The sequence below is a fragment of the Xenia sp. Carnegie-2017 genome, unplaced genomic scaffold, assembly GCF_021976095.1.
Source record: "Xenia sp. Carnegie-2017 unplaced genomic scaffold, XeniaSp_v1 HiC_scaffold_41, whole genome shotgun sequence".
Lineage (NCBI taxonomy): Eukaryota > Metazoa > Cnidaria > Anthozoa > Malacalcyonacea > Xeniidae > Xenia > Xenia sp. Carnegie-2017.
The window spans coordinates 484,866-501,557 of record NW_025813506.1 but is presented as its reverse complement, the minus strand read 5'-3'; positions in this window follow the sequence as shown (position 1 = coordinate 501,557).

Here is a 16,692-nt window from a genome sequence, read left to right as displayed (position 1 = left end):
TGTCCACTCTATAAAAACTCAGTTAAAATTTCAGAAATATCATCCATAAGGATAAAAAGTCAAAATAATTTAATACTATACTATTAAGTACGTACATCCACATCAGTGTCTCGAATCAACTCGCTATGTCGCTATTCTATCAAATTACAGTCTAGAAATGTCTTAATGCATTGCATGAATGAAGTAATCAGAAACAGCCAGATTCTGTTCATTGGTATGAGCAAATTGTTAACACACAACACTGCATATATTTGTTGACCTTTAAGCGCATTTACCTACGTCCAAGAAACTTTTAGCTACACGACGTGCGATTGATATCAAATGCGCATTTTAAAACGCGCTGCTTTGTGAAATCAAAAAATTCGATGTACAAAGTTTGATGAGTTAAGTACGTTATTTTTCGATGGTTTAGGCACCATATTTCTCTTCATGAGCAAAAAAATAAGTTGCAGGCAATAGCTCGACTTATAGCTTTGCTGCTTATGAATTAATTTAAATACTAAAGAGTATTAACTGACACAACAAGCCATTTTTACAAAAGGGAAAAGCAGAAAATTGCGCTGCGATTGTTATCGTGAACACACAGATATTGCACGGCAAATAGCAGAGTACTTTATTTAGACTATGTCTGTATTTTAGAGAGCAATTATAGCCGAAATGTTTTAAACTTTCCTGCGTGTGTAGTGTGTACTCGATTATGCAATTTAAACAAATGGCTGAAATAATTTACGACCATTCTCTCTTGTTTGACTTTTCTGTTTCTTGTTACTCTTTTATATTTTACAGTTGGCAAACGAGATTTTAAATGTTTAAGTCCGCTTTGTAAATGAACAGGAAGAGCATGTTCTAATGAAAGCTTCGCTTTATTTGACACATCCACACTATTTCTCTACCCAAATGTTTATCATAATGAAACATATGTTAAATCAACTGCCAAAATTCTTTCTCGGATTATTATCTAATTGAGAAAGAGCATGCGCTTGTCGCTTGTCCATTATGCATATTGTCCGAACGAATTTTAATGGTTTTAACCAATTCGATTACGTAGGCAACGACTTCTATATAAAACAAGTGCAAGAAAAGTTAATCATCATATAATAGAGGCCAGCTAAGCTATTCTACAATGCAAATGTTTTACTCAAACTGAATTCTCGTACTAATATCAATCACTAGCTAAATATTTATGTTTGGGGACTAATTATGCTAGGTAGCTCATTAGACTGTTTCTACTTTTGCCAGCTAAGCAATTATTTCAAAAAATAGTCAAAAGTTATGTTCAATGGTAAAAACCAAATTTCGATGCCTGTTGAGCTCCGATATTTGGTCAATTGCAAGTTACTCACGGTCGTCTATTTATATAAGACATTCGAAAGTGAATGATATCAGGTGCAGAGATAGCATATCGAATTCTTTTGATACGCTCTTGAATCCTCGCTGTCGTAAAATTATTCTCATAGTAAGCCGAAATGATGTTTTAATAAAGCAATCCAAACCATGAGGAAAATGCTTGACATTTTAACTTCAAAAACATCCAACATCATAATCAATCAATGTCGAAAATGGAAAATACAAAGCATTTTTGAAATGACGATATATAGTGCATGAACCGACAATCAAACAAATACACCATGAGCATACTTAAACAAGTAATAATTAAGGCCATAATTCAGAAAACAGTCGCGTTTACCTACCTAAACGCACACACCTGAGCAGCAAACGAAACATTGCTCCATTGATGGTCACACTCCTTTAACTCATTTTACTTCAAATTTATACATCTAGTTTTTCATGTCAGTAAGTAATTATTATTGGTAAGGCAATCCTTTAACTACTACAAATATATACTTATTTTTTGCCATAAAAAGGAAAGGTGCAGAATGCTTCGTTTCAGGTGTTAAATAGTTTGCCTTAAACTATTACTACCTAAATGAGTATGAGGTCACAAAACTGTGACGGTTTCTGAATTCTATATTATATGGCAAGCGAAAACATCAATCATGCATATCAAAAAATGCGTGTTGAAAAGAGCACTCGTTAGGCTACTTGAAATAAAATGTAGAATTTATAGTAAAATCTCTATCGAGAATAATAAGAACCTTCTCCTGGCGGATAAAACTAGTCGAAATTCGCCAATTCTGTGAGAAATAAAAATTAAGATCCTTGCATATATTTCCTAAAAATGAAATAGACTCTCAAAGGCCAAAAAAAGGTTAATTTTGTTGTTCGACAACGTTTCACCGGTTTCACCCCTTCGTGGATGTCTTTGCTCAGCGTATTTTAATGAGTCGTGTTTTAACGTATGTAAATGTTTGCTTGCCACGAAGCTCGAAACGAAAAGAAGAAATATTTGATTCCGACAATCAGTTTGGCTGGAATCGGTCTTTGCAAAAACGGGAAATTGACTTAGCTGGACTACGACGGGTTAGACAGTTAGACCTGCATTCACAAGTATTCTAAGAACAGAATTACAATTATTGTGGAAGAGAAGTCAAGAAAAAAGTCCTTTGACAAAATATGAGCTGGTTGAAGATAATCAAAGCATCATTTTAAAATATTGACTACCATGAGGAGATCAGTATGAACTATAAAGATTGTATGCATGATAAAAACAGGCCTGACAGTTCTCTTGATACAGTGTCCATCAAAACGTTTTTGGGAATCTTCAGGGTAATGAGTTTGTCTTTAACTTTGTTTGATTAGAAAATAGACATTGTAATCATTAATATTTAAAGTAATTGAGTAGCATACAAACTAAATCAAGACTATAGACCCTTTGTAGTGACGTCACGCACGCTTAGCAACTGTTGCTGGGGGAGCATCTGGAGGACAAGCAGGGGCCGGTTGTATAAAGCTCTTAACTACTTTTTAACTACACTTTTTGCAGTTAAAAGGTAGATAAATTTAACCACGCGCTTAAGTCGGTTGTATAAAAAAGTAGTTAGCGCTAACTGCAGTTAAAAGTTAGTTAAAGTTAACTAAGCTATGGAGCATAGTTAACTTTTCAGAACACAGTTAAATATGGCGGCTTAGCTTCTTAAAGACAATTATGGGCTAGATGTTGTTGATCAACAAGGCTTTACCTTGAGTTTTTAATCACAAATGTATCTTCCATGGCAAAGGCTTTTAGAATAAAAGCTTTGTGGACGGTATACTACATTCGTCAGTGCTGTAAACATCCCAAGTTTTGCTGACGAAAAATAGCCAACAACTTACCGCATAACAAATCCCTTTTTACACAAGAGCAATTGCATTTTGTATTGTCTTTTTTGCGTCCGGTAGCTCTTTCAACTCATAAGTGAGACTCTCGATTGAGATAGAGCCACTTCTTAAAAATTAGTGCTCATAACTCGCTGACGTTTTCTTACAAACAGGTACAATTCGTTCAATGACAAAAAAAAGAAAGAATGTTATTCGAGTAATGAATCCTATAGCCTTGGATGTATCAAATATTCAAATTGCGGGTTTTTCCCTATGCATTTTGCTTCATTGAATATCATATAAACTCATTGCTCCATGGAAAATAAACTAGATTATGTTAAAACAAAGAGGTACTACAGTATAAATGTTGTGCTAAATATACCAATGATAATACATATAGATACATGAGCATTACAACAGTTTTTATTCATGACTACTCTTTTGTGTATCAGCTGCATGAGATACAATGATGTTAGTTTCTTAAATACATAAAACATTTCATTAGCATGCAAGGTGAAGGTCCATGTTCCTTGATATATATATACATTACCCATTGCACATGGTTTATTACACAAGCAGAAAATATACATGACAGTCAATTAGTGGGTTTTATTGATATTTCATCATATATTTCCTATGTAAAAATGTTTATTTTTTATGTACATACAATCTTGGCTGCCAATATTTTTCTAAGAAGCAGAAAGCTCTAGCTGCTGTTTGATGATTTAAAAAATATGAAAAAAATTAAAACTCCCAAGCTTTAGACAAAATAGGCTAATAAATAACAAAGGCATAAATAAAAGTTTCATAGCTAAGGCTCATTAACAAATATACCCAATAGTTTTTATAACTCAGTTTTTGCAAGGCAGAATTAAGAACAAATAAGTATTTTGTGTATAGCTGTGAATATAACATGTCACAAGCAGAGAAGAGACAGTTGCTGGATTACATGGCTACTAACTCTGATGACTCAAAGAAATGTTTTCTAATAATAAAAAAGTCCATCACTGTCATCTTTACAAATATGTGTGACTTATGTCTGTACAGACACATTTCTTTCAAGCATTTTACTCAGCTGTTATAAAGAGAAACGAAACGACCTTTTCTTTTGTTACCCTCAATCTCTCAGTTTTAAATTCTATAAAAGCAAGGCCATTTAAATACTTAAATCCTTGCACATAAAACACAATATGAATCAATTTGAGAAGAGTTCATTGTTTCGTTTGCCAAAGTCCATTATATACAATTGGTACTTGAAATAAAGCAGTCTTTGCCGAGACTCATATCATTCATCAACATCGTACTGTATTACACAGAAGATAAGAGTCGATTTTCTTGAGAAAAGTCCAAAGTATATGCTGCAATTTAATTCGGTTACCATGTCACCGTGAATTGTTTATTAAATTTTCTTTTCGCATCATCAACATCCGTAAAAACGACAATAGTTTGCCATATTTTAAGATTTTTACATAAGCCAAGAGATTTTTCTTGATTTTGAAGTCATTTAATGGTTCACTTGATCGCCATTACAAAGCATAAATTGATTAAACTTTATGTCATTTAACGTAAACAACACTCCACGCAATTTCCACGCGGTTAGCACTATTTTCCACCCAGCAAACCGCCCTTTACTTTGAAATATAATATTTTACACAATATAATATTTTACACAATCTAATATTTTACACAATATAATATTTTGTATAATATTTTACACAATCGTCGAAAAACGACATATTTTCCAGCCTGGATTATAAGTTTATGACTTAAGGTGGTTGCATGAAAATTTATACTGCAACATTTATCTGTAAATATTTTCATATGTTGATAGTAAAAACTGTATTATAAAAATATAAAATTACTCGCCATCTCAAAACGACCTAGCACCAGTGCATGCATGGTTTCCTTTTAGCTTTTGGTTCGGTTAGCACTATTTTCCACCCAGCAAACCGCCCTTTACTTTACACAATCGGAAATAAATTAAAGATGGCGGCTAATGGGAAAGAACCAAAAGCTAAAAGGAAACCATGCATGCACTGGTGCTAGGTCATTTTGAGATGGCGAGTAATTTTATATTTTTATAATACAGTTTTTAATATCAACATATGAAAATATTTACAGATAAATATTGCAGTATAAATTTTCATGAAACCACCTTAAGTTATAAACTTATAATCCAGGCTGGAAAATATGTCGTTTTTCGACGATTGTGTAAAATATTATATAAAATATTATATTGTGTAAAATATTAGATTGTGTAAAATATTAGATTGTGTAAAATATTATATTTCAAAGTAAAGGGCGGTTTGCTGGGTGGAAAATAGTGCTAACCTTTTGGTTCTTTCCCATTAGCCGCCATCTTTAATTTATTAACGATTGTGTAAAGTAAAGGGCGGTTTGCTGGGTGGAAAATAGTGCTAACCTTTCCACGCAAGTTAACTACGCAGTTACTGATCGTGACTAAAACACCACACGAGTACATACGAGTACATACGAGTACATACGAGTACATACAAGTAACATACGAGTACATACGAGTGACATACGAGTACATACGAGTAACATACAAGTACATACGAGTAACATACGAGTACATACGAGTGACATACGACTATTGTCTGGTCAACAAATGAGAGATAACACAATTTCTTCAATACATTGATATTTGCGTTTATTTTTCCTTGTATTTGTGTGGACTTTGGGGCAACCATTTGATGGATTTAAATGCTGAAAAGGTATTTTACTTTCATACTACATTCATTTGTATGTTTTAGTTGAATTTGTTACAGATATTTTGTCGATGCGATTTGCCAGTATTTGAGCGCTTTTTGACACACTTTCACCTAGGAAATACATATTTATGAAAGCGATTAAATAAACAACGTATAAATAATGCTTTCAAAACGTGCTATATGAAATAAATGTACATTATATATATTTGAATTAAATGAGAGTTGCACTGTGTTACGTATATATGTCATATTATGCGTACAATTTCAGCTTACTTTTAATGTTTTTAAAGTTCTAGCTGATATAATTCAGTCTGTTAACTGCAAAATCAGTATCTTAAAGACCAAAATGAATGTATAATCGCTTTCATAAATATGTATTTCCTAGGTGAAAGTGTGTCAAAAAGCGCTCAATTACTGGCAAATCGCATCGAAAAAATATCTATAACAAATTCAACTAAAACATACAAATGAATGTAGTATGAAAATAAAATACCTTTTCAGCATTTAAATCCATCAAATGGTTGCCCCAAAGTCCACACAAATACAAGGAAAAATAAACTCAAATATCAATGTATTGAAGAAATTGTGTTGTTTCGCATTTGTTGACCAGAAAATAGTCGTATGTCACTCGTATGTACTCGTATGTTACTCTTATGTACTTGTATGTTACTCGTATTTACTCGTATGTCACTCGTATGTACTCGTATGTTACTCGTATGTACTCGTATGTACTCGTATGTACTCGTGTGGTGTTTTAGTCACGATCCGCAGTTACTTAACTATCGGACAAACTACGTTTTGTGCAACGCAGTTAAGTCGAGCAGTTAAGTTACTATAGTTAAGGAGTTAACTACGGTAGTTAGCGTTAACTATTGTTAAAGTTAACTGCGTTTTTATACAACCGGCCCCAGATGTGCACACTTTATATGTAAATATGGCTAGTAACATAAAGTCAGCGCTTTCTAGGTCAAAAAAGGGTTTTTTCCTTGATATATAGAAAATATTCAGTGTAAGGATAGTAAATCGCGTTACAAAATGAAATTAGGACATTGCAATGGAGATGATCCGTACGAAATACCAAAAAATCAATGGCTCGACGATATCGATCTGTGGCCCATTGTCAGCTACATTCATGTTGGCATGTATTTATTATTTTCGGTCAGTGCGTACAGGAAAGAGCAGTAAAATGTTTCAGTAACAAACAGTGGATTCTGGATTCATTTGACTCATGGATCTCTTGGTGCTTCTCAAAATGGACTTGTCTCTTGCCAATGTTGTGGCAATGGGATTTGTGAAATAAAGGTTTGTTATTCATTGTGTCTATGTTTCATGGGGGAAAAGTCAACATAATAATTACATCACCTGTTGATTTTGTTTTGATAGTGTCCATTTTGCCATAAAGATGAGACAATTGAAACTTCAACAGATGAAAGGCTGTTTTGCATTGAAGTAAAAAGTGATGGCACAAAACTTAAAAGAACTCATGCATATTACTATCAAGTAAGTACATTTGTAAATTATTCTAATTTTGTTTAACAAGCTTAATGTATAGCAATTCACTTTCTTAAGTTATTGCTCAGTTGTCAAGCACTGGTTTCAGCTACTGTGATTTTGTTGTGTGGACAGAAAAAGACTTGTTTTCATAAATTCCTTTAACAAGCTTAATGCATAGAAATTCACTTTTTTAGGTTATGGCTCAGTTGTCATGCACAGGTTTGAGATACTGTGATTTGATGTGTGGACAGAGAAAGACTTGTTTGTTGAACGAATCTTGCAAAATAACGAATTACTAGAAAGGAAGATAGAGGCAGCAAAGAAATTTGTGTTGAGGAGACTCCTTCCAGAGTTAACTGGAAAATGGTACTGAAGACCCAAAAAATTGAATAAATGAAATATAATGAAATCAAATGTCTTATGAATATTATTAGTACAATTTTAAGTGTATGAATGCAAAATCTTTTAAAGATATTATTTAGTCATAAGGTAAGACAGAATCACAAATGTTAATTAGTGCACAGCTAACAGTAACTATTTTGTCAATCGTAGTGGGCTCATTTTCTTTAGAATTGACAAAATCAATTGGCTGAGTTGAAGTGCATATTTCTTTCTAACGTTTCCAATCACTCTTTCTACATGAATCCTCACATTAGCAATTCGTCTGGTTTTTTCAACTTCAATGCCACTGAGCTGTTTTTTTACCCTTAGTAAAAGCTGGCATCTTGATTGTTGCACAGTACAAACCAACTGATTCCTGGATATCAAAGCCTTTATCAACTGAGATTACATTTCCAGGTAAGAGCTTATCAAGGAGACCACTGTTCTCAGTCCAATGTTTGTCACTGACTCTCCCTCCCAACCACTGGAAAGAAAGCTTACTGTGCACTGGGGGAGTGACGGCATTTAAGTACTTAATCGTTTTGTGATGCTTGTAGGATGAGTAAGTTTGTGCCCTCGCAAGAGGATTTAATGCACGATGCAAAAAAATCTCAAGGCAGTCAATGATGGCAACACATTTAGGGCAGTGTTTTCTAAAATCCATGGGCAAGGTCTTTCTTAAGGCTTCCCTATCAGGCCATAAAATAAGAGGGCTTAATCAATTATAAAGAACAAGTACTTGTAAGAAAATTCTTGATACAGTTCCCTTGTTCATGTTTCCAAATCGATAAGCCAAATCTACACCAGTTAAATTAAGTCGCAGTTTCATAACTGTTAAAAGCAACAGCCTAAATGGTGACAAAGAGCATTTGGGAGAATGCATAAGGTAGGGGCGTACCAGTTCCAGTGTTGCTGACAAGATCTTCCAATTGGCAGACCAGTGTAAAAAAGGACTTTTTCGTCATCATTTAAGAAGGATTTCTGGTCAAGCGTCATGTCACTTATCTTGTTTTTTAACTCAAGATTTTCTTGGGTCAAGCGATTTATCTCGCTTTTCATTGCAGTTATTTTATCCAAACTCAGTTCTCTTTGTGAATATTTGGTGTTCGATTCTGATTCTGACAATGAAGCAGGTGTGGCTGATATGACTCCGTGTTGTTCGTGTACAAGATGGGTTGTCAAGGTCGACTGGGTCACTGCTGACAGTACTGTTTCAACGGATTCACTTTTTTTCGTTTTTTATTTCTTCCGAAATACGAGCATAGCGATCGACATCAACTTTTTCGACATGTGTATGTCAAAGGTTTTGAGATGGAGCCCAGTCTGGATTAGTTTGGTCCTTTAAAGCCTATGGTTTCCCTGCCACTGTGAACAAAACAACAAATGGTATAAAATGAGACAAACGAGCACAACAAAGCTTTTTTCAACTCATTGGCTTGCCAGTAACAAAATGAAGGCTACACACTCGTAAATACGTGCATTTAGAATCATCAATGTCTGCCCGACGAATTCTTCGAAGCCAAAAAGGACGACGTTCCTTGTGTAAATCTTGCAATATTTTGCTTGCATTGGTTTTCACAGCTGGTATGCGATAAAAACTTAATTCCTTATCCCTATCAGCACGCTTCGAACAGCCATAAATTGCGCAAAAGTTAACCATCCTTAACAATAATATTGCTTTGTTATTTACATGTCGCGTTTGCTTGTCCTCCAGATGTAACGTCACTGGGATTGTGACGTCACATGCAATGGGTCTATAAGCATATCCTAGTTGTTACATACTATTTATGTAGTAGAACTGTTTCTGTTGTAATAAGAGAAAACTAGAATAAAGAATAAATATGACTTATACACTCTATTCAGATTAATTTTGGTTACTGGGTAATATTTTTTAAGCAGTGATTTATTATAGATTCAAGGGTTTGTACAAATAAATAACTGAAATTAAAAATTTAAACAGTACTATTGGTAATTTATATTTTACAGTTTTATTATCATCAAAACATGACCTATGGAATGAGCCGTATGTAGGATGCAGCTATTAAATAACTTTTACATCTGACATGTATTCTAACCAAGTAGGAACTTCAAGAGCCTGACTTATTTATCAGGGAGTTGACGGGTACAAAGTTTTTAAGAACAATCACCATTATCTTTTAATAATGGCATTATATTTTTTAAACCTGCTCACATTGTATTAGTGAAATTTCCATCTTCTACATTATGTATGTAGCTCAGTACTTTTCTAGTTGCTGCTCTCTAATGACATTGGATCACTTATGTGTTATTTTTGTGAAGCTATTAAAAGCATCCCAACAAAGCGCAAAAACTCAAACAAGATCAAGTTCAATGTGATTTTCCTGTAGATTTTCCTTTAAGCGATTCACTTAAGAATCATGAGACTAAAAGAAAAAAGACCAAAATATATCGCATGGATAAAAAATCATCATGCCATATTACAAATCCAGACTTACACAACACAGAAGGTTTTCGACAAAATATCATTTATAAAAGATTATATTTCCAGCCTTCTGTTTCTTATTTTAGCATATTGTAAAAAGTAATTGAAAAGCAATCATTTTCCAAGCGAAAAATAAAGAAAAACGAAGAAGAATGTTGCGTCGGCCATATAAATCTATAGTTCGTAAACAAAACGTATTTCACATATGACGTCATATCTTATTAACACCGCCACTTGAAACGTTCGCACATTAGGTACGTATTCAGCGGTAAAATTAAATAACTTCTACTAAACAGAAAATGCTTATTTATTTATTAAATTGTTCTGAAACTTTGGATTTTTAGTTAAAGAGGAAAAAAGGGGGTCAAAATTCACTGCATTAACACTTTAAGTAACTGCGTAGTTAACTTGCGTAGAAATTGCATGGAGTGTTGTTTACGTTGAATGACATAAAGTTTAATCTATTTATGCTTTGTTATGGCGAGCAAATGAACTATAAAACGACTTTAAATCAAGAAAAATCTCTTGGCTTTTGTAAAAATCTTAAATTATGGCTATCTATTGTCGTTTTTACGGACGTTGAAGATGCGAAAAGAAAATTTAAAAAAGATTCACGGTGACATTGTAACCGTATTGTAATGTAGTAGAAAATTCGATTTCCTCAAGAAAATTGACTCTTATCTTCTGTGTAGTATAGTCTGCTTTATTTCAAATAACAATTGTAATGGACATGGGCAAAATGAAACAGTGCACGCTTCTCGAATTGATTCATATTATGTTCTATGTGCAAGGAGTTAAATATTTCAATGGTCTTGCTTCAACGGCATTTGAAACCGAGAGATTGAGGGTGACAAAGAAAAAGATCTTTTCGTTTCTCTTACAGCTGAGTATAATGCTTAATGAAATGTGTTTCTAACGAGGTAAGTGACACATATTTGTAAAAATGACAGTGATTGGCTTTTTTATTATCAGAAAACATTTTTTTAGGTATATTAGTTAGTAGCCATGTAGTCTTGCTACTTTAATAATCTTTTCTTTAGTTGTGTCATGTTATATTCACAGATATAAGCTAAATACGACAAAAAATTCTTATTTGTTCTTAATTCTGCCTTTCAAGAAATTGTGTTATAAAAACTACTGGGTGTATTTGTTAATGAACCTTAGCTATGAAACTTTTATTCATGCCTTTGTTGTATAATAGCCTATTTTTATCAAAAGCTTTGGAGTTTTATTCAATTTTTTTCCACTTTTTACATTATCAAACTTCAAACATTAGCTAGAGCTTTCTGCTTCTGAGAAAAATATTGACAGACAAGTTTGTATGTACATTAAAAATGAACATTTTTGACAAAGGAAATACTTGATGAAATATCAATAAAACCCACTGATATTGATTGTCATTTATATTTTCTGCTTGTGCAATAAGCCATGTGCAATGAATAATGTATATATATGAGGGAACATGGACCTTCACCATGCATGCTGATGAAATATTTTATGTACTTAAAAAACTAACATCATTGTATCTAGTGCAGCAGCTGATACACAAAAGAGCAGTCATGAACAAATGCTGTAGTAAAGCTCAGGGGCTTGGGAGGTCGTGGGTGTTCGGATGCCTGTGCACCCACAACTTTTAGAGTGTGGGTGTTCTCTATTGGAAGGACACCCTCAAATTTAGCTTCCGGCTTGAAAATATATGACATATTGCATGCTGAATTTTTGCAAGCTCACTGAATTTTCAAATTAAGAACGGGCACCAACATGCAGGAAATTTAAAATGATTTGAGCATTGCCGATGTATTGCAAATCATTTGTATGCAATTCATTTTGGATAATTTTTGTAATATATGCCGAAAAAGGAAGAAAAAACTGTCAAAAATAACTAATATGAAACAGTTTCATTATTATTTTAAGTTTCTCGCATTATCAAATTGCGAACATGGAACACCCACAACTTTTGAAAGCTTACAAAGCCTCTGGTAAAGTTCATGTATCTATATGTATTATCATCGGTATACTTAGCACGACGAGGTCGTGTAGACCTTCATTCGACATCTAACGCAAAAGAATCGGACATTTCAATCATTTTTCTTCTTTGTCACATATCATCTGAATTCTAGAAATTGAGCTTTCAACCATATCCATTGCTTTTCCAAAGTCAGCATTTACGCTCTGTAGATATCGACTTAAAGGTACAGTAATTCCAAAAATTTCATAGAAAAGACAGGCAGCCACTTTTTGGAGCACTCGCATGATGCACGTGAACCTCAAAAGAAATACGTTTAGACAAAATTCTCTTGCATTCCATCGAACTGTATTAAGACGTAAAATAGAAAAAATCTTGAGGTTTTCATTCTTTTGAACCAATTGAAACAATTCGTGTACTTTATGAGAATTATTAAAGAGAACGTGCAGTTTTTCGAGAAAGTCATAAAGAGTAATGACATCAATAGCAACACAAGCTGAATCGGACAAGACGAGATTTAGCTTATGCGCATAGCAGTGAATATAGATAATGTGGTTTCCGATTTTCTCTTTTACAATTGCCTGCAAACCATTATAACATTCGCTCGTACTGGATGCTCCGTCATACGTTTGGGCAACAAGCCTTTCAAATGAAACTCCATGTAATTGTAATATTGTATAATAGCAGTGTATAGGTCATGTGCAGTTGTTCCAATTGCTTTTTGGCAGGACAAAACGTGTTCAGAACACTCGCCAGTTTCATTAACAATCCTTACGCCTATACTCAATTGCTCTGTAATAGTTATATCGGGTTTTGTATCACCAATCAATGCCCATGCTTTTCAGTTGTGTGTTTTTTTGTACAATTAGAGAAGATCGCTTAAATATCGTTGCTCAAAAACGTTAGCCATGAGCCACGTCCTTTGATTCCTTTTCCATTAGTTTTACAACCATCCTTCGTTGATTGCTTCGCTTGGTGATCATGAACTTTCTCAAGATGCTCACTGATTGGTTGATCGTACTTTGACAATAATTTATGCGTTTCCAAAAAGTTTCCTGTATTAAGATAGAAATTTGTCATTGATTCACAGTGACCCCTAAAGGAAAGCCCTTGTATTCCTAGAAACATAATAACATCTATCACACGTTTCAAAACTGTTTTGTTTAAAACAACTTCCTTTTTACGTCTTTCAAGCTCGATTTTTCCTGGTGATGAAACTGATCCCATATTGAGTTTTCTTGAAGGAAAAGAGCTTCTGCAACTTTTATGTTTAGATGGGAATTGCATTTTTTGTGCTCCAAAATTCTACTATACTGCATTTTCCATTTGGAAAAACCAATGTTTGCAAAAGCTTTTCCTTGACTTGACTGAATATTTTCTCCCCTAGACGTTACATCTGTAAACAGAATGCACGGTATGCAAAACCAGCTGTCTTCACTTAGAGAGTAGGGAATCAACTTTCGTCTTGTTCCATCATCGTGGAAAAAACCTGCTGGGAACAATAGCGAGAGTGATCTCCTTTGTTTCAAAACAAACTGGGATGGTTGGCATGTATTCATTTTAAATAAACGCCTTTTTTCGCTGATGCTAAGATTAAGACCAGCAACTGTTACAGGGTCAAACGTGTTTTCTTTCGTATTAATAGAACTATTTCGATACAATTTATTTTCAGCATATTCTGAGAGGCCTTCGCCTTCGTTACCTTCATTTGAATTGACAAAGCTGTCAAGTTTAGGGCATTCACCAACACATTGCTTTTGATTGATTTGAAAGTATGCTCATCTTGATCGTTTACATTTATCGACTCAGATTTTTCTTGCGCATGCACTTGTTTAAGGTCTTCACTGATGTTCGGTGTTTCCCTGAATTTTAATTCCTTTGTTGTTTCTGACAAAAGGCATGGTGGGTCATGTTGTATAGGTTTAAAGTAATGAAGCAAAACTCTTCCAAGTTTTGCAAATTCTTCTTGTCTAGCTTTCTTAATTTTCGATACTCAGACACGACTTTTTTCTCTTCGTTGTGTTGAAAGAATTAGACATTGCAGTTAGTCTTTAGCATTTCACCATGATCCATGATGCATATTACATAATATTAAAATAGATTTCCCAACACAAATGGAATTATCAAATGAAATGTTTGTGACTTTGTGAATTACATTTGTATTGCCAGCAATGGAAGCTCAAAATGAAAGTTTTGCCTTTTAAGACATTAATTTAATTGGTCTTTAAATGTTGTTGTCTAAAAAATATCTTAATTTCAATTAAATGTATACTGTTATACACATTCGATAACAGCGGATAAATGAATCTTGAACATTGACGAAGCAACTTTAAATGATTTAAAAAGGTTTACGGTATGATAACTTTCTTTACTACGGAAAATGGCTAATGTGTCGTCGTAACGATAAAAATGTAAAAAAAAACACAATACGAAGCAGCTTTAAATGATTTAAAAAGGTTTACCGTATGATAACTTGCTTTACTACGGAAAATGGGTAATGTGTCGTCGTAATGATAAAAATGTAAAAAAAAACACAATACGAACACTGCAGTACATGCTGCAGTATCATTGAGTACTACTTCATGTTAGACTATGCATTATGATAGCAATCTACCGATGACTACACTATTGTCATAAAATTTGAAAAATATATTATTATGCTTGAAATTATAATAAGATACAATGCCAATAATGATTACTGTGTGTGAGGGAAACAAAAAACATTGATTAAAAAGCAAAAAATGACACATTTATAGGCTTTGTTGCGCCCCTTAAGAGGACATTTTGGCCGTGTATGCATAGGCGAAACTAGAATGCTAATTGGAGGGTGGTGTAAATATTCAAATTTTCATAATTGGAACTGAATCAAATACTTGTAAATTTGTAGCACATTTTGATTTTGTTGTATTAATATATGAATTGGGAAAAATATAAATAATCATGAAAACACTTGTGCTTGCATTGATGTTTGCAATTCAATTGTGTTTTTAATACTTCTACCTTTTTTTCCCTTTGTTTTGTCTTTCCTATATATGAAATGTAAACACAGTTTTCACCTCAATAATAAATTTCATATGCAGTTGCCAGTGGATTTTGTTCTCTGAGTATCCACATCTGGTGTTGTGTTCAAACAAGAATTATGAAGTGAATGTAGATATGTTATAGGTGTGCTATAAAACCAAATGAATAAAACACATTTTGTATACTTTTATTGTAGAAGCTAAAAGGCTTTTAGAAATCATAAAGTTACTAAATCATATTACCTCTATACCACCATCTCATGAAAAGTCAAATAAAGTTTTCTTTAAAAAACCAACAAATAATGCAAATGACAAATCTCCATGTTGTACTGTAATAGATAAATAAACTCAAACTGCTTTTCCAACAAAAACTGAAACAATGAAGAAATATATCGCACTGTAACTTCACAGGTTTCATTACTGAATCATACTCTCAGTACAAATATTTACATAAAAAAAGTTTATAACTATTTCATTTTAGATGTTTGTGAATTGTCATTTTATCAAGCATCAAAACACACACAACCTTCTTGCCACCTTTCTTTGGTTCTTGAACTTTACTTCAAAGCATTAAAGGCATCCTTAGTGAATCCATTGTCTACATCCAAAAAATTTGACCATGATCAAATTAAATAACTCTGGATAGGTAACACAATAAAACAATGATCTTTTCAGAATTATCATTTTTTTGTATGACTCTACATGGTCAATAACACTTTCAAGTCATCCTTGCTCCTTGACCGTCCCTGCATGTTGTCATCAAATAGAACATTACAAGCTCTGCTCCAGAACATGGGTACTGTTTGGGCTGATCATTTCTTTTTGATATCTACTCACTGAGTAAAATGTTCAGGGTATTTGCGCCAGGGAAACTATTTTGCAAATAGATTAGTAAATTTACGATTTCTTGCATTGACATATAACAGAATACTATGCTGAGTTTTTATAAATAAAAACACGAAAACATCAGTATATTTGGCGTTCAAGTCAGTCCTAAAAAAATACGATCTTTAATGTGTATTTCTGGATTTTCAAGTGCATGTATAATTGCTTTTCAGTCGTTCATGAACTAACATAACAAGAAAATATCTTATTTGTGAGAAGCGAGATGTTCCTTTTTGTGGAAACTACGACATCCAACAGTTAAAAAATTGAAGTGTTAGCATTATAAAAGAAATGCCAAAAAGATATCGTGTTTGTGAACATTTCAGCGGAAATAGGTTCTTTAGCCTCCATGTTTTTTAAAACGGTTCACTTAGCCGCTCCAGTTATTATAGAACTCAATGATTTTGATTGTCAAAACTTCCACTTTGAAAAAAGTTTTTAACATTGGCTCTCTCCGGATCCGGATTTCTATTACTGCTTATATTAATGACAACCAGCAAAAACAACCACGATACCGTAAGCATGAAATATTGAAAATAGTTCTTCAGGTTTTTG